This window comes from Canis lupus, chromosome 5 (genome assembly GCF_048164855.1).
Source record: "Canis lupus baileyi chromosome 5, mCanLup2.hap1, whole genome shotgun sequence".
NCBI classification, from domain to species: Eukaryota; Metazoa; Chordata; class Mammalia; order Carnivora; family Canidae; genus Canis; species Canis lupus.
Genome location: NC_132842.1, coordinates 73,427,734 through 73,451,262, shown reverse-complemented (window position 1 = coordinate 73,451,262; position 23,529 = coordinate 73,427,734). Strand labels below are relative to the sequence as shown.

General features: G+C 57.0%; 1 protein-coding gene across 7 annotated transcripts in view; it reads right to left on the bottom strand.

Annotated features, from left to right (window-relative positions):
* The window catches only part of AHDC1 (AT-hook DNA binding motif containing 1), a 63,939-nt gene that overhangs the window by 16,804 nt on the left and 23,606 nt on the right, over window positions 1-23,529 (bottom strand). For 3 of the 7 annotated variants that reach the window (XM_072827585.1, XM_072827584.1, XM_072827583.1), the window contains exon 3: window positions 3,903-4,081. The gene's annotated coding sequence lies outside the window, so the exon portion shown is untranslated. Of the gene's footprint in view, window positions 1-3,498; window positions 3,561-3,902; window positions 4,082-4,578; window positions 6,241-8,839; window positions 8,992-12,928; window positions 13,133-19,706; window positions 20,057-23,529 lie in introns of those variants that run through there. The other 4 variants (XM_072827587.1, XM_072827589.1, XM_072827586.1 and 1 more) reach the window with 4 other exon arrangements.

The following is a 23,529-nucleotide window of genomic DNA, read 5'->3' as shown; positions in this document are numbered from 1 at the left end:
GTAGACTCCCACCAGATGCCATACTGCCCAGGGCTGTCACCCCACAGGAGGATCACGGAGCCGACTGAGGGACAGGATGGTGTGGGAAGGAACACTCTTCCACTCCCCTGTGGTGGGCAGCAGTTTGCAATCTACAAAGCACTTCCACACATATGACCCACCGAATCTTCCCAGCAACCCAGGAGGCCTGGTTTATTATCCCTGTGCTCTAGAAGAAAATAGGCTCGGAGCGGTGGTTGTGGGATTTGCCTGAAGTCACATAGCTGCTAAGTGGCAGGATTCCTAATTCTGCCCTAAGCCCAAAGCCTTCTTCCCCTCCCAGCTCTAGCAACTTTCCTTCAGCCACTCCTGAAAGTGCTGCTCCTAGAGCTGAGGTCTAATTTAAGGCTGGGAGGAACCTTCAAATCGCCAAGCCATTTGGCTTCCAAACCCTGGGCCTGGGGGAGCTGTGCAACATTCCAGATACCCAGGCCCTCGTCCAGGGGAGTCTGACTCACAGATCTGAAGGGACATCTGGGAATCTGTATTTTTAATCAGCTTCCCCATGGGTACACTCTTCTAGTGCCACCTTGCACTCTTCCCATTTCACAGACAAGGAAACTGAGATCCAAAGAGGGAAAGGGCCTTGCCCAAGGTCACAAGATGTTGCTTATCCAGACAGAACATCCCTGTCCTCTGTCTCTCTTCTCTTGCAGTTCCCAGGCCTCAGCTGCTCCTCACTTGTCCTGCCCCCTCCATCACTCAGGGTCCTGCTCTCTCCCAGGACTAGCTGTGGACTGTGGACTGGCTCCTCCCAGGCCAGGCTCTCTCACCCGTTGGTCTTGCAAGAAGGGCTGTGGGTGACTTCACAAAGGAGGGAAGGGGCTCAGGCTGTGGCATCTCCAAGCCCCATTTTCAACAGTACCGCTGACCCGTGGCTCCTGAGAGTCTTTGAGATGCCTCCCTTCCTGAGGGTGGGGCTCCCCAAGCCTCCCTGCCCTGGAGACCTCCCACTTGGGGCCGGAGGGTGTGATCTTGGCAGAAGAGAGAAGCTCCTCTCCAGTGGTTGCTTCTGTTCCACCCACCCGTGAAGACCTTTGGGCATGTCCTCCGGCCAGCCCTCCTGACTCTGTCCATGGCTCTCTCTCACAGCCTCCAGGATCTGAGGGAAGCAGCTGGCTCCCCTCCCCACCACACCCAGGCCGCCATTTTCTTGGACCCCTCCCAAGGGCACCACCTATCCCATGTCTGTGAACAAAGTCAGAAGGGTCCTTGTGTCTGACAGTCTGCTTCTGGGTCAGTGTGTCTGAGCCTGCCTGTGGGGACACCAACCGGCTGGGAGGGGGCTGGGGGCCCCAACCTGCAGAGCACGGTGCCGGGAAGCGCCAGCCCACATCCTTGCGTCCCCCGCCCCACCCTCCCCCGCTGCGGCTGTGACCACCCCACCCCTTCCCCAGCCGCCTCCCCCTCCCCCACCCGCAGCCTCCCCAGGGGAGCCAGGCTGCCAGCCCCAGCTCTCACTTCCGGCCTCATGACCCTCTCTCCAGCCGGCACACTCCTCCCCCCACACCATTTCCCTCCCAGCCAGGATTGCAGACCCAGGGATGTCCTCAAAGGGAAAACACTGTATCAAAAGGGACTACTATAGCCTCCAAGAGCCCCTCCCTATCACCTCCCTTCGGGGCTCCCCCGGGATCTGCCCCCCTGGGGATCTGCAGCACCCCTCTCAATCTCCTTCAGCCCCCTCCCGCCCACCCACTCATGCCCAAAGATTTTCTGCCAACCTGACTCCAGCCCAAAATCCTACCAAAGAGGACAATGATGAAAATAATAACAGCTGCTGTCACTTATTTTGGCATTAGCGGCACAGAGAGGCACAGAGAGGTTAAGTTATGCCCCTGAGGACAAACAGCCAGGACGAGGAAGAGCTGGAGTCTGAATTTAGGTGTGTTGAGCTCCAACAAGGCAAACTTCTTCACTGTCCAGAGAGTCAGCACCCTCCCCTGCAGCCTCCTCCAACAGTCCCGATCCTCATCACCAGTTCTAATTTTTGACTTCTAATCTACCCCCTCCCAGCTTCTTCATCCCCTCCCACCTCAGTCATCTAAACGCACTACCCTCCCTCGCCACTAGGTGTCCCCTTAGAGCCACCGATGCCCCCAAGGGGAAGCAAGTCCCGCCTGGCCTCCTGGAGTCATCAGGCCCCCCCCTCTACCGTATAGCACACCCCACCCCACCCTACCCCTAGCTACACAGAGCTCCTTTGTGCAGCCCTCGCCCACCCCCTTCCTGCCCAGAGCAGGGCACCTGGCAAGCAGGTCTTCCCTGGACCCGCCCCCTGCCAGCCCCCTGCCCTGGGTGCCAGGTGTTGCGTGCACCACCGCCAGCTCTGGCTGAACCTGAGGGTCACCCTGCCGGGCGGCCCTCCCTTCCTCCCTCCGAGGTCACCCAGGGACTGTGCTTCCCGCCCTGCTCCACCCCCATCCCCTCCTGCTCTTGGCCCTTCCAGACTCCTGTCCTAGTCTTTCCTTCTGTCTCCCGGAGGGCTCCCCTCCTCCAGCCCCACCAGGCCCTCCCCACAGCCTCTCACCCCCGCCCACCTCCTTCCCCTGAGAGCTCCTGGGTCCGCCCCCCCCTCCCCGCCCAGGTCTGAAGAACTCCTCCTCCTGGAAAGTTGCTGCTGGAAAGGAAGTGACTTCAGCGATTTGGCCACAAGGCTGGGCACTGCTGAGCCGGGCTCAGCTGAAGGCCTGCCCAGCCCACCTCCAAAGCACAAATGGAGCCACATGCACACACCACCCACAAGTGTGCACCCAGAACCCAGAACCCTGAACACAAGCTTCCCCAGTAACATGCGGAGAGATCCTGTGTGCACATTCCACACCATCCCAGTGTGCCCACATATCACCCCAGCATGTTCAGATTCTTGTTTATACACCTCTCCAACATATACCAGCGCCATGCACACATACACCACACTCCAGCATTGCTACACCCACCCAGTCCACACTCCAAATCCTGCACACTCCCCACTCCCGTGTAGTACCTACACAGCCCTCAATGCCCCCCAGCCCAGTCCACTTATATAACTCCTGTATACAGAACGCTGTGTACCTAGGGACAGAGCCCTACACACACCTGCTTGCACACAAGATGCCCCGTGCATTTACAGTTGGGTACACATAACCCTGCATCCTCCCATAACCACACCTCCCACCCTTACCATCCCAGGAGGCCCCACCCCTAGACCTCAGGCCCCAGGAATGCTCTTTTGGAAGTTGGGTGGAGTCCCCAGGCAGGCTGGGCTCTAGGGAGCTTCCTGGAGCCCAGAGGCTTCATGTGTCAGCTCAGGGAGTTGCCTCCGCAGGGCAGGGCAGCCCCACCTGGCCTCGGTGGCTCTAGAGCCTGGGTGGGCTAATCCGGGCCAAGAGCAGGGAGGCAGGTCCTGTCCCCACCCTACCTCATCTTATGATGGTGACTTAGTACACCTGAACTACACAGGTCCTCTTGGCACCTCACCTTGGCCTCCCAGCTCTCTGCTTCCACAGACTCCAGTAGGCAGGGGTCCTGGGGGAGGTCAGCTGCAAACATCAGGCATTCTGGTTTCCATCTCTGCCCTGAGTTCTGGTCATTGTCATAACCCCTTTCTCTTCCCAGTTCTCTCAACAAGGTGCCAGAAACAGTACCCAGACTAGGAGGCAGGACTCTGGGGTAGGACTTGCTGTATATCCATGAGCCTCAGTTCCCCTTTCTGGATAATGGGGAGTTTTGAGTAAGTTGGGTTAATACATTTTGATTCTATAAAGGGCCTCTTTTTGGCCTAAGCTGGGAGAAGGGATTCTTGCTAAGACTGGGAAGGAAGTCCCCCAGATCCCCACTTTTTGGGGCCCAGGCACAGACCTGGCTTCCCTGTACACTGTTACCTGAGCAGGCTGTGTAGACAAGGTCCGGCTCAGCAGGAAAGGCCTGTCTTCACCAGTGATTCCAGGGTGGTCTCTGCGGCAGCCTGAGAGCTGCCCCGAAAACGGGGCCCTCTGCTCGCACTTAGCTGGGCAGGCTCTGGGGTCCAGGCCAATGGGCAGACAGGTAGGCAAGCTCCCATCTGTGGAAGCAAACACAACAAACACCCCATGCATAAGCATGGACACAGGATAAGCCAGATAAAGGGACCAGGAGGCTAGCCTGGACAGGGTCCACTCTTGGATACAATGAGATCACTTACAACCTCATTTCACTGGAGAACTATGAGCCCATCTGTTGAAACTCCAGGTTCCTACTGGGGAGCAGTATCTTTATATATATGTAGGTACATACATGGATGAACATGAACACACATGCTATGGTGGAAAGAACTTGACCTTTGGGAGCCAGCTAGTCCTTGGCTCAACCCTCACTGTATGATCATGGGCAAGTCAGTTAACTTCTCTGGCTCTCAGTTTTCTCATCTATAAAATGGGGAGATCTTATAAATGGGGGAAGAACACTTTGGGGAAACTATACAAACTAACGGCTTATTTAGAATGCAGGTGTGAGAACTGCTGTTCAAGGACATGGTAAATGCAGATTTTCAAGCAAGATGTGTATGCAGCTGGCGTTTACCTTCTCCATCAGCAACTGGTTATGTCTCTTGTTTTCTTGAATATCCATGGCCCTTCTCACCACCCTCCTGCTTCCTGCCTATTTGTCTGCCTTACTGAGGTCTGTGCTGGAGCCCAGAGGGGGTCTGGGAACTAGGCCTCATGGACTGCTTACAGGTTCTGGTTGCCTGGGAATTTGTATGTGTGGCAGAGATCATGCCTGTATAAATGCACCTTTGTGAATGTTCAGCTGTCTGGGTAAATACACCTGTATGTGGGCTCCTGGGTCTATTTAGCCTTCTGTACATTTCTAAATGTGTCTGTGGATGTACATGTGTGTTGAAGAGTGTACGTGCACGGGATCCTATGTTGGCTCAGTTATGGTCTATGTGGTTAGCCATGTGTGTGTGTCTGTGTGGGGAGGGCTAACATGTACCTGGGTTCAGTGTCTTCAGTTACACGTGTGGGTGTGTTTCCTGGGTCTGTTCAGCTTTGTGTCCAGCTGAGCCTGTGTTTGCACGCCTGTGAGGACATGTACATGTGCGTCTGCCTATGTGGGAGCACCCTGACTCCAGCTGTGGTTGGGGTAGGAGTGTTGCCTCTGTGTGTGTGTGTGTGTGTGTGTGTGTGCACATGCTCTGCCTGGCTCTCTGCATCTCGCTGTGTCAGGAGCTGAACCGGCTTCTGCCTGTCTCTGAGCTCTCTGGATGCATGGGTTGGGGGGAGGTGGGGGGGGCGTGCGGCTGATCCTCTGCTGTCCCTGCAGGTTTCCAATCTCGAGGCCTGTGACTGCGGGCACTGGTGTCACTGTGGATCAACATTACCTCGCTCCTACCTCTGCCTTTTTCTGGGTTTTCAGGGTCATGGCTGACAGTGTGACTGATCATGGTGTTCCCATGGGTCTGTTTTGCTGTGGGTCACTATGTGCTCGTGCGTGTGTCCACGCATATGTGTGTTGTATAACCTTATCATTGTGTGCCTGCGTGTCAGTGGGTCCTTGTGCCAGATCACTATGTCTGGGCCCAAAAGAGCTATATGTCAGTGTCAACATGTGTGAGAGGGTCTGGGTGCCATGGTGTGCCTGTCAGCACAAGTGCCTCAGTGTTTGTGCGGTACCTTTGTGTAACTCTTCAGTATGTGTGTGCATGTGTACTGCACGCAAGAGACCCTTTGTGAGACAGTGTGTGTCTGTGTCACTGTGTTTGTGTGCCTGCTTCCCTCCTCCCTCCCTATCTCCTGTGCTTGCTCTCTCTCTCTCTCTCTCTCTCTCTCTCTCTGTAGGAGCCAGACAACTCCCCAAGCCTGGATTAGGGACAATTTATCCACAGGCAGAGAAGAATTCCAACCTGCCAGAGCCTCCCTCCTCTGATCCATCCCCCTTTCCCCGTGGTTGGGTGGGCACAGAAATGCAGCCCGGCAGCTCCCAAGCCCTGAGGGAGCCCCCACCTCTGCAGTTCCCCAGAGGCCCAGGAGGGCGGAAAAGATGGAAATCTGGGTGGCCCCAGAGCCCTCCAGTGGGGGTGGACTAGCTGCCCCCCATCCAGGCCCCCACAGCTCAGCGCATCTTGGCCCTGCTCTCCTACATATGGTGGTGGTGGCTGGGGGGGGGGGTGGGGAGTCTGCATGGGGTCTGCCGGGCCCTGTGGGCTGGAGGGACCTCAGGAGCAAAGCTGCTCCCAGCCCCTCCACAACCTGATACTCCCCAACTGATAAACGCCAGTTCCCCGCCACCCCCTAAAATGGGAATAACTGGGGAACTTGCAACCGTGCCCACAGAGGCTGGGGGCGATGCTGGGAGTGGGGGCAGTGCGGTGGGGGGGAATGCAGCAGAGGGGGGCACGAGGGGGGCTGAGCTGGGACTAGGGCTCCCTTCACGGTGCTCCAGGCGCAAGGCAGTATCACATGTTTCCCATTAGCTGCTCTGGCCTCCTTGTTCAGGGGGTGTTGGCTGGGGGAGATTTGTTCTGGTTGCAGACACCAGCCGAGACCACACAAGAGAGAGAGAGAGAGAGCGAGGGAGAGAGAGAGAGAAAGACAGAGAGGGAGAGGTTGAACCCCAGAGGGAAAGCAAAAGACACGCAGAGAGGAAGATGCACAGAGACACACAGAGGGAAAGGGAGATAGAGCCACGAGAGCCTCGGGAGCCAGAGACAGACACACAAGAACACAAAGCAGAGAGGCAGAGGCTGGCGATGGGGAGGGGCGCACAGGGAGGTGGAGGCGCAGGTGGAGATGCTGGCCAGAGGCTCGGAGTGCGAGTGTGGCCAGGAGGGGCCGGAGGGCCACAGGGTGAGGGGCGGCTGAGGGCACGGCGATGGCCACGCGGCGTGTGGGCAGGGGCAGGGGCAGGGGCCGCTGCGAGGCGGCCGGGCGGGGGCGGCCGGCTCCGGAGCCTCCCGCCTCCTGACCCTCGAGCCTCGGCGAGATAACAGGCCGAATAGTGCTGACTTGCGGTTCAGAAATCCAATATCCTCCGCGGCGCACTAATCGACTACCTGAGCTCCCGGCCCGCGCCGAGCTGCCCCGATTAATCCTGCGGCTCCACAGCCTTAATTAGTTTAACAGTTTCAGGGGCTGAAGAGGCAGGGACTGGGGTCCCCCCATGCTTGCTGGGCCGCAGACCCCCATGCCAGCCGTCTGGTGCCCCACCTCCAGCCACACCTGCTCCTGCCACATCGCCTGAAAAACACGGGGTCCTTCCTACTGGGAAACGGTCCCAAGGGTTAGCACCTAGGTCCAGAAGGAAGGTCACAGGGGGCTCAGACCATTCCCTCCCCCCAACCCACCACAATCGTCCTTGTGCTCAGGGCTCCGAATGCTTCCTTTGGCCAGCTCTTGGGGGCCCTGTGGTCCGCATCTGTACAGGGAGGCCCTGCCAACAGTGGGCCCCATACATACCACTGGGCAACATGTTGTCTCTTTAGGGTGAGAGACAAGCTCCCAAGTTACTGACAACCTCCCAACAGCATGAGATAATCACACATGTCACTCCCCACAACAGCATGAGATGGGTGCGTGGTGACATCTCACACATCCCCAACAGTCAGAGACAGGCGTATGGGTTGGTGAAGACCCTCCTAACAGGAGGAGCTAAGTACATAACCTATCACTCCCCCAGTGAGATGGGCACATCCAATACCCCCAGACAACAAGAGACAGGGACACAGGTGACAACCAACACACAGCCAGGAACTCCCACACCCACCAATGGGATGTGAAATGCAGAGAAGCTGTCTCTCTCTCTCTCTCTGACACACACCTCACCTTCCAGGTGTGAGGAAGGTACAGACCCCCCCAACCTCACGAGTCAGGGACACAGCCTCACCCCTTCCCCAGGAGTCCTCCCTTCAGACGACCAGATGGGTACACGACATATCACCCCTCTCACTGCTTCAGACAGGTGACAACCCACCCCCACTGCTCCCCCATCACTGTCGCCAGGCTGGGTGGTGCCGTCCTCTGCCTGCAGAGGCGTCACAGCTCACAGGGCATGAATGTCACCCCAGCACTGCCAGAGCCGGGCACAGCCGCATGTTGCCCCAGTGACAAACACCACTGGCCCCAGGAGGAGGTGGAGACGCACAGGGCTCTGGGCGTGACCTTGGTCCCTGGACACCAGGAGGGGAGGCGCCTGTGGCCTCCCTCCTGGGTAACTCAGCTGCCTGGTGCTGGGGGAGACAGAGTGCTGGAAAGGAAGCTGCCCGGGCACACAGACAACCTAGAAATGCCATCTCCCCAGGCTGCCACCCCTGCCCCATTTCTAACTGAATGTTATCTAGGGAAGGGGCAGAATGAGCCGGGGAGGGAGGGCTGTTGTTGAGGCCCGAGGAGCTGTTCCTCTAAGACTTCTCAGAGATGGGTGGTGGAGAGGTAGATTGGGGGCTGCTGCTATCATGCCCTTAGGCCCCAGGACCAAGAGGGCGTGTGATGACAGCTTCAGACCTGCACTACTGCACTGCTGCCGGGGAGCCCCAGGTCCTTAGGAAGGCCCCCTCTCCAAATTCAGGCCACAGAGCCTGACAAGGAGGCCAAAGTCCAGGGGCATGACTCACCCAGGGAACAGGCCCAGCCTGCTGGCCAGAGAGTGAGGGAGGCCAGGAGCCAAGAGGCCTGGGTTCAAGTCTGAGCTCCTCCCAGGCCAAGCTGAGTGACCTTGGAGCAGCAGCTCAGTCTCTATGGCTTATGGGGAGGGGGAAGGGGCAGTGGTGAGGAAAGTGCCAGAGAGAAGCTGAGGCTGGAGACCAGCAAGCAGAGCACTGCGGGCCATGGGAAGGACAACCCACCAATCCAGACGATCCCTGGCTCCACTGCTTCCTCACAAGGGATCTCAGCTTTCTGTACCTCAGTTTCCTCAGCTGTAAAGTAGGGATGATGTCAGCCTCACAAGACAATGTGACATGAAGTGGGCAGGTGCTCCAAAAATGGGAGCTTCTTACTGAGGAGGGAAAATAGAGAGGGTGAGAGACTTGTCCAAGCCACAGGGCAACTTAGTATCAGCTGAACTTGGCCTCTAGCTAACTCCTGGTTTCCCACCTAGGGTTGTTTCTCTAAGACTGCCTGGAGATCCACAATGAGCTGGGGGCAGGGATTACGGAGTGGATGTTGGGGTGTTGGTTACAGAGCTGCCCTGCTCTCCAGTGAAGACCAAAGGAAAGGAGTCTGTCATACATCCCGACCTTCACCGGGAACCTCACCTGGCTTGTCTTCAAACACTGGACCAAAGGGCCAACTCTAAGGGAGGGAGGCAGCCCGCAACCCAGCCCACCCATGACCGGTGCCTGTATCTGCTGCTTGGAATATTGGGGGTACCCGGGAGGTCAGTGCCCAGAGGCCGCTCATCGTGCTAGAGTCCAGAGAGGGACAGGCCCAGCCTGAGGTCACACAGCATGACAGCAGCAGAGCTCAGAGCCCTGACCAGGGACAGTCTCAGAGCAGAGTCCCTCTAGCCCCTGGGGATGGCTGGAGCTGGGGAGCCCTGGGGGACTGAGCGAAACGTGGCGACAGATGGCCTGCCGAGGCAGCGGCGATCTGGGCGGCTGGCAGGCATGCTCGCTCCCGCGCAGGGAAGCGGCTAATTTTAGCTGAGGCCTCGATGCCAGCTTTGTTCCCCCCACCCACCCACCGAGGGGGCCCAGCATGCCTTGCGTGCAACCCGCCTCCCCCAAGCACCCCTACTCCCCCGCCTGGCCCCTTGGTGAGTAGTGCCCAGACCCCAGGGTCCTAGAACTGTCTGCCTGACCAGGTCTCATCACACCCGAAAGCGAGGGCTAGGCCCTAGAGACCTGGCACCCCCATGCCAGGGCCTGTTTCCCATGACTCCAAGTTCATTCCTTGAAGAGGGGTGGCAGAGGGGGGCCGGAGGCCACCACCCTGACTGGGAGGGAGGGCCTTACAGCCAGGGCTGGTCATCCTGGGGGAGGGGCATTGCCCTCCACTCCATACTTAAGGGGACTCGACCTGTATTCTATCCCTGCCCTGAGACAGATTCTTCTGTGCTGGAGTCGCCCTGGTGTTGGTGAGCAAGGGGGCAGCAGTCACTCTACCCCTTCCTTGTTCCGCATAACTTTAATACCGTTCCAGGAGTTCAAAGTACTATAAAGAAGTCAGAAGTAGAACATGGGTAGTAGTACCTTGTGCCACTGGGGGAAACTGAGGCATAGCGGGAGACAGGCATCACTGTAGCAGGGGAGGAGACCAATCCCAGGAATCTGTGAGACCCAACTACACACGTTCTTCTTTTGAGTCCTTACAGTTAGGGGGCTCTTGGGTCCCTGGAACTACCCTCTGCCTGACCTGGGGTGGTCGAAGGTAGACTAGATGGATGGGAACCTGTGCTCTAAAACTCTGGAAATGGAGGGTTGGCACTCTTGGCTTCTGACACTCCATTTCCTGTAGGAAATGACCTTAGAACCTCCCCTGCCCATCTCCGATTCAACTACAGATGTCCAATGGGGTGCCAGCACATCTGGCCCCTATTTGAAAGGGGGCTCCTTCGAGGTGACTCTGGAGGGCCCCCAACCCTGTACCAAACCCGGGACCCTGAGGAAATCATCAAATGGAAAACAGAGGAAGACAAGTTGAAAAAAAATCTATGTATTTGGTGGAAACAGTCAGAAGAGGAAGAAAGGTAGGGCAAGGGCAAGGCAAGGCAACCGATTCAGGAAGAGAGAGCTCAAGGAAGAGTGTGGGGGCAAGAGACATGGGGCAGAATGAGGCTGAAAGAGGAGATGGGGAGGGAGGGGACGAGAGAGAGAGAGAGAGAGAGAGAGAGAGAGAGAGAGAGAGAGAGAGGGAGGGAGAGAGGGAGAGAGGATAGGATGCTGGAGGAAGGAACACAGCAAAAGAGACTCAGAAGAGAGGGACAGGAGGAAGAAAAAGACAAAGACACAGAGAGACAGGCAGGATGAGGCAGAGACAAAGACAGAGAGAGAGAGAGCAAGATCCACACAGAGGGGAAGAGATGGAGAAGGAGCCTGCCACTGACAGGGCAAGGCACAGAGAACTAAGGACACAGGGAGCTGGAGACAGACAGGGTCTGACACACCCAGAGACCAACAGAGACAGTCGAAGAGGGTGAGACACACTCAGAGAACGGGGTGGGAAGAAGGGGAAGACATTAAGTGATAGAGTGTGTGGGAGGGGGTGGGGGGGACAGCCCCAAGTGAGGAGGGAGGGGGCATGAGGAGGGGGGGAGATGTCGTCGCCAGAGCTGGTGGGGGGGACAGAGGACAGAAATGGAATGTGGGTCTGGGCATGAGGCTCACAGATGCATCGGCTCCGATTTCAGCTGGGGCAGTTGGCTGCTGAGGGGGCTGGGGGGGGGGGGAAGGAGCAGAGCCGGTGAGGGAGGGGGGCCTGTTGCCATGGCTGCGGGCACTGCAGGGGCACAGTCGGCTGGCACTTGGAGTTCTGGGCATGGTAGGGGGCTGACTGAGGGGAAAAGCGTGGGGGGGGGGGAGGGGGAATGAAGAAGCTTCTTCGCCCCTGCCCTTGGGGCTCTACCAGGAAGAAAGTTTCCAGAGACAGGATGGGAGATGTTGGGGCCCAAGAGGGCTCTGGGCCTCTCTCCACCCCGTGGTGGGTGTGTGGGGGGGGGCGGCGGGCACTACTCCACAGGTCGCCTATGGGTATCCCAGGTTCCCACCCGGGGCTCAGGCTAGCCCCTAGGGACCCTCCGGCTCCAGCCCCTCCAGTCTAGCTGAAGATCCTGCATGCTGCTGCTGCTGTTTTTGCTTGCAGGGGAGCAGCAAGATTGTGAATTCAGGATCTGTAATCCTAACGCAGAGCCCAGGCCTACCGGGCTCCAGTTGCCAAGGCGACGGAGGGTCAGAGGGCAGCGCGGGGCGCCCGCTCCTCCAAGTCAGAATCCCAATTGTTAAAGCCCAAGAATAAACAGCTGAAGCGGCCGTGGGGGGGCTGGGAGGGGGGCTGAGGTCTGCATCGGCTCAGTGTGGTGTTGTCAAGCGAGATGTCACTAATTGTCTGAAGGAACGGGCTGAGGCAGCTCTTAACTGCTTCTGTGCCACCGGAGACACCTTGGCTGCCTGGCCCCATCCCCCGGGCCTCCCAGCATTCCACTGGGCCAGCTCGGTGCTGGGAGTGCTGGCCCAGCATAATCTCTGCCTCTCTTGCACTGAACCCCCACATACTTTGGCTCCCAACACTCCTCTTTGCCCAACTTGGAACCTCCCACCTGCAAGCTAAATCCTTATGTCCTCAGAACCAGTACCCCCAGTTACTGGGCCCACAGTACAGCCCAGAACTGCCTGTTTGGCCTGCAAAAGCCCTTGCAGTTCCCCCAGCATCTCCACCTCTGCCTCTCAGCAGTCAGAGATTCTGGAATGTAGGTGTACAGGTTGCAAAGGAGGACAGACGTTGGGCTCTTGTCATCTTTGGGGGCTAGCAAAGGCCCTCCTAGAGAAAGGCCCATAGTATTTTTCTGTGCAACCTCTGACTCTGTCACACACCAGAACCAAAAACCTGACTCAGGGCCAGGAGACCCCATTTCTAGTTTTGGTGGTTCTACCTACTTGCTGTGGGACTTCTGGGTATTCCCCCTCTGTGGCCTGCCTCATCTATCATCCATCCTCTACATTCAGTAGCGCCTATTCTGAGCTAGGCTGTGTCTGGAACCCCTGCCCAGAGGAACTCCCAAGAAAACAATCTGAGATCCATCAGGTAAGGTGTTTCATGAAAAACCGGAGCAGTTTGCACACGGTATACTGTCCAGTGGACTGCAGCCAGTTAGTAGTAGCAGTACTGGTATCCCATTATCACTGAGGGTCACTAAAAGGGTGTAGGTGATCAGAAAAAAAGATTGGGGAGGGGCCAGAGAGGCCAGTTCTGGAAGGCTGTCCTGCAGAAAGTGGTACCTGGTAAGATTTGGACAGGTGAGCAAGGAGGTAGAGTGCTCCAGAGAGGAGGTCTTGTGAGGTCCTTCAAGGGGAGCTGAGCTCTAAGATCTCAGGGTCGCATCGCATGTTCAGCCCCTCCCAGAGCAGGAAGGCGGCCTTCTGTGGTCTCCCTGCCCCGCAAACCGGCCGGCCTCCTCCTCCACCCACTGCGCCTCGGGATAGCAGATTGGTGCCTGGAGGGGAGGGAGGGGCGCTCGTGGGCAGGGCTCCCGGAGATTGGTAGCACCTGGAATGATGTCACGAGGGGCGGGGTCATGGCTTCGGGCACTCCCCTTGCCCCAGGTCCCAGACCCCTGCCCCACGCCCGAAGTACGGTCTCCAGGAGGGGGCGCTCAGGCCACCTGGCCGCCCCCTATCAGGTGGCGGGCGGGGCTGGGGCGCTGTCCGTGGGCGGGGAGCTGGGCGCGGAAACAGGGGATCCCCCAGAGAGGGCCCAGCCCAGCTTCGGGCTGGATGCTTACAAAAGGCGACTTGTTCTTTCTTGGGATGCCTGCGCCTTCTCAAACATACCTACAGCCACACTCCGGGGACAGCTACACCCACACATTGCTGCACAAAGCCTGCCAGGGTGGGGCGTGGGGGGGGGGGGGAGTGTCGCCAGCCCAAGAGGGCAGCTTTAAGAAAGGGTGCCCCAACCACCCTTTGCCACAGGCTCAACACCATTCATCTCACCCCCATCCAACCCTGAGTGACCTGGATACTCGCACAGCCTCACAGGCAGCTCTGGGGACACTGATCCAGTCACATTTCTCCTAATTACCCTCTCCCTCAGACCATCTGTAGCTCAGCAACTCTTTCCTGCTCTAGAGTCAGACCTCGAGGTTCTTAGGGTCACCATGCCATGTGAGACCTTAGCACAAAATGAAACCCATTAAGGTTCCTTTTTACTGAGCACTTATTCTCTGCCAATCCTTATAATTACCCTTTGTGGGGAATGGTATTAGTCTCATTTTGCGGGTGGGGAAACTGAAGTTTATGTTAACTAGCCCGCCTAAGGCAGAAGCAAGGATTTGAACCCAAGTCAAACCTGACTTCAGAGCCCCTGCCAATCATCACACCACCTTAAACTCTAACACCCCGCCACACACATACACATACACACACACACACACACACACACAGCCAGCAAAACCACCTCAGAGTCAAGGTGTAATTCACTACCCCAAACACACATCAATGTCACAGTCTAGGAGTCTAGGACCAGGCTGCTTCTCTCACTCCTCAGTGTCTGTGTGCTGAGGGGGGTAAAGAGTCTCGTCCTCCTAAGCTTTGCATCACTAAGGCTGGCCCGCAGTCATTATAAATGGGGCGAGAGTGAGAGCAGGGCCAGAGCAGGCCACCTCTAACCTTTCCAGCAGGCTCACCTCCACCTCCCCTGACCCCAGGATGACAAAGCACTGTCAGACTGGCTGGGGCACCAGGCCTGCAGCTCTCCCTGACCCCTTGGGCCAAGATCCTCCCTTAGCCCCCAACCCCTGCTGAGAACAAGTCGAAACAAACTCCTTCCTGGGGATGTCAAAGCACCTTTCCTGGGGGAGGCGGCTCTGTGATCCCCTGAGCTTGGCTGAGGAGAAGGATCAGGTTACTCTTTCCCCAGCTGTGCTTGGACTCCTTGGGGCTGACCTTTCACCTCATCCAGGCCAGGACCCAAAGGGGGCCCAGAGTACAGCCCTCACCTCCTGTTAACCCTCTGCATTCCTTCTCTTTTCATTGGGGCAGGGTGCTGCCAGGACCCACAGGGTCTTAGGAAGCCCAGCTGAGCATGCCAACCTTTCCCCACCCTTCCATCCTGGGGTCCGGTTTCCCAGACAGCTTTACAGAATGCTCTTCCCTACCCCCTGCCCAAGCTGCCCTGCCCTGCCAGGATCAGATACCTCCCTCAGCCTAAGCAGCTGAAAATGACCTGGGCTATTTTCGCTCTGGGATCGCGTTGCAAACTCCCCCTTGAGCTGGCAGCTTCCCACATCCCTCCACACCATTGCCCCTCACTCCTCACCCCTAACCTAGAGCCACTGACTTCCAGGACAGGAGGACTTTTAAAGACCACAGGCTTAAGCCCCTCAGATGGGGACACTGAGGCCACGGGAGTCAGGCACTGGGCTGGGCAGAGAACCAGGCTTCCTGGGGCTCCGCCCAGGTCTCTATCTACTGTCTAGCACAGCCTGCTCTGTACCCTAGATCTCAGAGCCTCTGACCCAGCCAAAAACCCAGCCGACCTCCTCCAAGCACCAGAAAGTCACCCAGAAGTCTCTGTGCCGCCCTGCATGTCAGAAACCGCTTCTGCCACACTCTTCTCTTTGTTTAGAACTGGGACCAGGTCTGTACCTGTATCACAGCTATGTGGATCACGGGAATGTTTTGGCAGGTGCAAACCGGGAAGACTGACAGGGAGACTGAGGCCTACAGGAATGGGAGGGAGATCCAGGCTTCCTGGGGTATATATTGCACAATGCTTCCATGCTCCGCTTCTTGGTACCCCACTTTTCCCTTCCTACCAACCTGGCCCCCTCCATGCTCCTGCCCCTCCACCTCAAGCCCCAGTCCTCCTGGGCAGGAATGTTGACTGGTCAGGTCTGAGCTGACCACGCGAGTGGCTATAAGGCGACAGACCCCCCCCACCATCCTCCCATCCCCCCAGCCTGGGGGAGCTCACATACCAAGGCAAAGTGGGGGTGTGTGTGCGAAACTGCTTTAACCCTTTGCATTTGGGCTTTCAGGATGAAAAGGAGAGGTAACTTTACTTCCAATGGCCCCTCCCATTTGAGTGCTGTGGGGAGGAGGGGGGTGCCAGCAAAACGGACTTCACTGAGGAGATGGAGTGAGGGCATTTGCCCTGCTAGGCTCTGTTAAGAAAAATTATGCTTTGCCACCCCAACTGTTTAATCTCATCTCCCATGACATTTGGAAAAACAGTCAGGGGCTGGTACTGAGGAGGGAGAGAAGGAAAGAACAAATCATGAACCCCAACCTCAGGAGCCCCTAGTCTGATGGGAGAAATACAACCCTGCCCTGGGGAGTCTGATGGGGGAGACTAGGCACAGAGGTTGGGACAAAGAGCTGTGAGCAGAGAAGAGCATGTTGCTGCGCAGGAGTGGGAGGAAGCCAGGGCAGGAGCAGAACAAGCCAGGTGGGGTCAGATCAGGCAGGCTTCCCGGAGGCCCCTCGGCCCACACCCCTCCCCCCAGGCTCTGGAATCTCGGGGGTCAGGGCTGAGGGACAGCCCCGCCCCCTGCTCCCCTCGGGCTCAGGAATTCCACCAGCCAAGGGGGGGGCAGCTGCTTCGGCCTCAGTCCAAGTTGGCTCCCACTGGACCGGGAACTGCAGCTCCTCCTCAGGCCCCCACCCCCACCCAAGCCCCTAGGCTGGCCCCCAGCCCCCTCCCCTCCCCCCTCCCTGGCTGGCACTGTGAGTGCCAGGCGCTGGCAGAAAACAAACCCGCCGGGGTGGGTTTGCAGGGAGCGGGGTAACCTTGACACAGTTGCGGCAGTCGCTAATGGCAGACACACACTCCGCCTGTTCTGGGGGGACTGTTGCCGTTGCTAGGAAACCAGCAGCCGCGTGAATGGAAATGGGTCAGTAAACCTGGGGAGAGATAGTGTGACACTCGAACCACTGCAGCTGCTCCAGCCCACACCGAAATCCCTCCTCTTCAATATTTATCACTCCCGCCTGGGCCCTCAGCTCCTGCCAGACCCTGCACCAGCCTGGCCCTCGGGGGCCCCCCCAAGGCTCGACAAGGGAGGGAGGAGAGAAGAGATTGGGGGGGTTGCTTATCCGCTCCTTGGGGGGGCCCCCCAGGCGGGATGGAACTGGTTCTGGAGGAGATTGAACAGGAAACAGAGTCTAATCCTGTGGCGGGGAAGGGGTTAAAAGGTCAATTCACGCCTGTTCCTGACTTAGGCACCGTGGTAAAATTACTGCAAGTGTGAGCAGGCTAGCAACTGCCTGCTTGCCTACCTGCGGAGGCACTGATTAAGACAGGAGACCTCCCTCCCCGAAGAGATGGAGGGGGAAGAGGCACCCAAAACATGGCCAGGATTTGCTCACAGCTTGAAAACACCTTCCTTTACAGCCAGGCAATCTCCCTAATGTAGCCTAAGCTTTCTAACAGCCAGAACTGATGCCTCTAGTACAATCTGATAAGCACCCCAAATGGACATGAGCTGCCTATTGCTGGACGATAAATACCATCCTGTACACACATACCCCTCAAACAGCCAGACACTCACTGTTCAGGAAACCTTGACAACACCCCTACACGGATACCCCTACAATAGAACATGACAACTGGCAATTCAGAACAGTGCAGTTCAGCTCAACACCTATAAACAAGCCGGCAGATCTAGGCACAGGCGAAACTACTGTGTCAGATTGTGCTGAATTTTCCTGGTAAGGCTGGAGCCCTCCCCGAACTGCCTGCCCTGACCCCCAAGCCTGGCTCTCGGCTTCATCTATGTTTCCTTCTCTACTGTCACCAGCTCTTGTCTTGCACACACCCCAATATGCTACCCCTGCAATGGCTCTTCGGGACACACCATCCCACAAGCTAGCTGCCTGGAACACCGCATCCCCCACTCCCTGGAGGCTGGACTGGTCACTGACACACACATTCCCTTCCCCTAGAAGCCGGCGGTCTCACAGCTCTGATGGATGCAAGCTCTTGTTTTTAGGCCCTGGGAATCGGTGATGCCATTCACTTGGGTGATATGTCCCTTCTGCCCACCACAATCTCGGCCAGCGTCCCTGAATCTGTGTCTGGGGAAGGGAGGCACTCCAGTCTTCTGGAGGTGGGGATACCTCCACAGGAATCTCCCATCTGACTTGGTTCTGTGTGCTCCTATCTCCTAGGATACATCAGTCAACACAGCCTGTCAGAGCTGGAAGGTGCCTCAGGGAGTCACTGATCCAAGCCTCCTCTGCTTATGCAGGAGGAAACCAAGGCCCAGAGAGGGGAAGCAGCTTCCCTAAGTCACACAGCCCAACTGTGGCTTCCAGCCCCTTTCTCTTCCACAGTCCCTCACTGAGAGCTCTCTACGGATTGGAGGTAGAGGCAGCCCAGGAGGGTTTACTGGAAGCAGAGGGAGGTGGGGCTGGATTTGATGGGAAAAGGAGTCTACAGTCCTAGAGGGGAGTTCATGATAACTGCCCAACAGTGCATTCAGAGACACAGGCACCTGGCAACCCTGGAATCTGGGCCACATAAATGTCCTCAAATCTGGACCATGCCAAAATGATCCAGTGGATACTCATCTCCCACACCCTACCCCGCCTCATCCCTGGAACCAAAGGTGAAGGAAGACTGAGCTATTCTCCATACCTGGTAGATACTTGGGAATCTCTGCCTTTTATTATTTAAATAAATCTCTGCCAGGAAGCCTCTGGGATGCTCATGAAAGAGGTGTTCTGCTATGTAGCTTTTAAGTCAACTCTATTTTGCAGAAAAGTAAATTGAGGCTCACAGAGGCGAGGTAGTTTGCTTAAGTTCACACAGACAACAAATGGAGCCTTGAGTTCCTTCCAGTACATAAGGAAGGCCAATCCAACAGGAAACAGGGAGAACTGGGGGGGGGGGGGGTGCATGGGGGGGAGGGAAGGGTGGGAGTTGACACAGGCCCAGGCCCAGGCCCAGGCCCAGGCCCAACATCCTGGGCTGAGGAGGGAGCCAACAGGGATCTGAATTTGAATCTGGGTATCTGGGTTCCACCTCCACCCACTCTAGCAGAGGTGGAGTGAAAGGTCAGCATAGAGATGGGAGGGAGAGGAAAGCAGAATTCCACTAGCCTCTCAGCCTGCCTAGGCCTTACCCTAGGGAGCCAGGCCAGGGGCTGCTCCAGCTTCCCCCAGCCCAGAGCTCTCTGTCAGGCCCTATCCCACCCCTTAGGAACAGCAGAACGAGTACTGTGAGGAGACAAGGTCCCCTCTGGTGGTCTCAGTTTCTCCACCTGTACTGAGAGCTAACGTAGCAGGAAGGACTTCTGAGGACCCTTCCAGCTTTAACGAAGTTTGGTGACCAGTCCTAGTCTTCAGTTCCCAGCACCAATTTAGATGTCTCTCCCCTAGTCTGGAGCTAGTTGAGAACAATGTTAACTGTGTCCTCAGCGAATAAGTGAACACTTAATAAATAAAACCAACATCTTTCCATCCTCCTGGGCCTTACTGCGAGTCACTACTTACCTTGGGAAGCCAAATTTCACAGGGTTGCTAGAGGGGAGGGGTATTCAAATACTTGAAGAGCTCTGAATGAGATTGTATGCTACACAGGTGCCCTTTATTTCCTGTCCTTACTATGTGCTGACACTATGGTAATTGCTTTCAACATTGTGCAGCTTTAAGCTCCACAAGGCCATGGCCGACCTACTATTATCTAGTTTTTGAGATGAGCAAAGGGACTAAGGAGTGAAGGGACTAGCTCAAGGTCACACTGCCAGTGAGTGGCAGAGGAGGGATTCGAACTGTGCCTACCTCCACTGCTTTTGTTTAACACAGTGAGGGTGTGCTGGGCTGGGGCAGGAAATGGAAGTCGAACAGGGACCCTTGGCAGAGGGAGAGGCAGTCCACCCCAGGCGAGGGAGGCGCCTGAGTTGCCAAACGGTTCAACAGTGTGCGGAGGCCAAATGGTATTGGAACTAGCAAAGTGTGGGAAAGCATCCCTTCCCCTCCCCCACAAAGGGCAAGGTAGACCTCTTTCCCTCCCCATCCCCACGCTGCCCAGAGTGAGCCCTGAGAGGTCACTTACCTACTCCCCCGGATCTCGGGGCTCCTGTAAAGGGAACCCCCTCCCTCCCGGGAGCCCTTTTCTGGACTTCAGGACCTGCAAGGTGCAGGAGCCGCCCCCAAAGAAAGCTGCCGCCAACGTCCAGAAAACTGTCCAGGATTTTTCAGGCACGTCCGCGCCTCCCCCCCACCGGCTCCGCGGTTGCGGGGGGTGAGGGTAGTTGGGGAGGGGGTTGTTGGGAGAGGACGGCCTCGCCTCCCTCCTAGGAGCCCTGGGGCGCCTCTTGCTCGAGCAGGAGGCTGTGGTCCGTAAGCCCGGCCGTTCTCGGGCCCGAACGGTCCGCCTCCGAGTTTTCCCGCCGCCGCCGCCGCCGCCGCCGCCTCTCAGGCTACCTGGCAGGCCCGCGCTGCCCCCTGATCCCTGCCACCCCCCCCTTCCCAGATGAGGCCGCGGAGCTTCTGACTCCTGGAGGAGGTGACGGGCCGAGAGGGAAACCAGGCGGCTGGGGGAGGGGCGTTGCCTGCACCTGGCCCCTCTCCGCCGCCCAGGCCGGGAGGGGCGGGACTGGACCCCCGCCAGACCCGAAAGGAGCGGCGGGGGAGGGGAGGTGCGCAGCCCTCCGCTCCCGCGGCCTGGGGCGGGTAAGGGGATCTCCCCCCGCAGCCCTCGCCGCGGAGGCGCCCCCTAGGGTCGGGCCGCGAGGCGCCCCTTTCGGAGCCGCGCGCTCAGCCCGCTCCCCCGGCCGGCCGCGCTCTCCAGCTGCAGGAAATTCCAGAAGCTCTCCATCATCCCGGCGCAGCGCGCAGCCCGGGCTGCCAAGGCTCCCCGAAGGAGAGCCACATGCCGGCCGGCCGCGCGGCCCGCCCTCGTCCCCCCCTCCAACCCGGCGAGGCAGCCACGTCGGGCCGGGCGGGGGCCCGGCCGGCCGCCCCTTCCCGCGCCCCGGGCCCGGCGGAATGCGTGGCAGCCCCGGCCGGGGGCTATTTTGAGCGGGAGGGGAGCGGCCCAGCCTCGGTGTTTTCGGCTTTTTCCTGGCCCCCGGCCCGCCCTCCGCCAGCCCGGGCCCTCGGCTGCCCGCGGAGTGGGAGGGGGGGTCACGTGGCGGGGGAAGGGGAGGGCCGCCGCGATCCGGCTCGGGCTCCGGCCCCGGCCCAGGCCCGGGAGGCGCCCGGCGGCGGCCCGGACCTGCGCGCGCGGCCGGGACGGAGCGGCGGGATTATTAATAGCGCGCCTGGCTGGGCTGCGGCTCCCGGGCGCCCGCTACCTGCACGCCCCTCCCCGGGAGAGCCCCGACGGCCGGGCACTCCCTCCCCAGCGGCGCACTCTGGCCTCACTGGACAGCGCCACTGTGTGCCAGCGGCCAATCACCAGCCTCGATTTCCTTACCTGTACATTGGGGATGTGCCACCTGGCTTTATACCCTGGGTACCAAATACGGCTTTCGCTTGCTGTGTGCCTCTCTTTGGGCAAAATGCCTTCCTTTTCGGGGGGCCTCCGTTTTTCCGTTCATAAAATGAGGGGCTCTGAGAGAATTCTTTCCAGGGAAAGAACCCCTTACGTTTGAATAATGCATTTTCCCTTACAACCCAGTTGAACTTATCAACTACCCGACAGTAATAGCCAACACTGAGCACTTGCCCTAAATGCATTAACTCACTTGAATATAAGGTTCCCAGAAAGTAGGTTAATATCCCCCTTTGGCTGATGAAGAAACTGAGGCCCTGGAAGGGTAACTGACCTACCAAAGGTCACACACTAGCAGAGGCCAGAGTCCGATAAACTTCGCCTCCAGAGTCTGAGCTAGCCACTGAACCACAGTGCCCTGAGACAAGCAGGACAAACACAGCCCGCTTTCTTATAGTGGGGAAAACTGAGGCTCAAAGTGTCATTTGCCCAAAGTTGCCTTTGGGTAGTTAGTGGCAGAGGTGAGCATCCAACGCAGATCTTCCAATTCCTCGTCTAATACCTCACTGCAGCCCTCTGAATCTGTTCTGCTTCTGCCCTGGAGCAGCTAACAGGGTTCCCAGGGTGGAGTCCTAGAAATGAGCACACAGGCACTATCCCCGTGGCCACAAAGCTGTGTCCAGGGCCCCAGGGAATCACCCTTTGTTCCCAGGGGACTGACCCAGCAGCCTTCTGGGCCCACAGGGTTCACTAGTCCACTAAATTCTAGACTTTGCCTAGCCATGGAGGTTGGAGGCACCTGGGGATGAGGGGAGATGGCATGGAGGGGTAACAGCCTAGGACAGGGCATGGAGTTGCTTCCTGCCCCCCCTAACCTCCAGCAAGGAAGCACAAAGGCTGGCAGGCCCCCCACTCCGCCCCGGAAACCTGGCAGTTTATTTCTGTCTCTGGGCCCCCTGTTTCCACAGAGCCAGTCCAGGAAGGCTGGCAGCAGCTGGCTTGGAGGGGTGGAGCTCCTGTTCCCTCAAGGGTCCAGCTGCTACCCTGCCCCACCCCCACCTGCCAGCCCAAACCAGACTCCAGATTCAGAGGTGACACTTCGATGAGGGAGGGAAGAGCTGGAGGCCACCTGGTCAGGACTACAAAGGAGGGACCCCCTCCAACTCCCAACCCAGAGCCAAAAGATGCTCTCTCAGAGTGAGCTAGTCAACACCTAGTTCAAGTCTGCTAAGAGTGTAACCTCTATTTACTCCAGATCATTCTGGCTTATGACTCCTCTGGATCCTGGTCCCAAAGAAAAGTCCATTTCTAAACCTATGCTGCCCAATATGGTAGAAACTAACTACTGAGCACTGGGAACGTGGATAGTTGGAATTAAGATGTGCCGCAAGCATAGAACATGCATCAGATTTTGAAGTCTAAATATGAAAGAAAAAAAACACCTCAATACTTTTTATAAAGACTATGTTAAAATGATAATATTTTGGATATATTGGGTTACAGGAGATACATTATTCACATCAATTCACTTATTTCTTTTTACTTAATGTGGACACCAAAAATTTTAGATTATATATATGGCTCCCATCACATTTCCATTGGACAATGTTGTTCTAGATCATATGGTACTCTGGCTTAGGGCCAAGACTTTGCCTGCTCTAGATCAATATCTGTGTGGCTTTAGTTCACCCACTTCCCTATATTCAGACCACAACCTTATGTGTTGGTCTAAATCTCACCACTCCACACCACCCCACCTCAGCTTTCTGTGAATTTAGGCTCAGCCGGAGATTATGGCTTATAATCTGTTTTAAACCACTGTCTAGTACATTTCTTGTTCACCAATTCCCAATGTCTAGATCCCAGCAAGACTGTGGATCTATATCATCTTCCACGTTAATCAACCTTATTTATAGTCTGACACCACAACCTTATTTGCTTAGATCATTGTCTAGTAAGATTTAAGATCTAGACTAGACACCCTTAGGAAGAATGAGGTTCTAGATAAAAGGATGGCAAACTATGGCCCGAGAACCAAATCCAACCTGGTATCTGTCTTTATGATTCTAGTTTGATGGGAATGCAGCCATACTCATCCATTTATGCATTTTCTATGACTGCTTTCAAAGTACAATAGCAGAGTTGAGTACTCATGACCGAGACCCAGTGGTCTACAAAGCCTAAAGTTTTTTTTTTTTTACTATCCAACTCTTTGCCAAACTCTGTTCAAAATGACCAACAAATCCAACCCACCATAAATGTAGATTCCAGCCTAATACTATGGTCTAGTCTAATCTAGATCACCTCCTCCTGGTTTAGGGTCTAAACCAGAACCTAACATGCACCACATGCTGTTTGGGTTCCAGATTCCACTCTGATCTCAGGAGATGGGCCCCAGCGCTCTTTTCTGGGATGCAAAGGGTGTCTCTACTTCTGAACT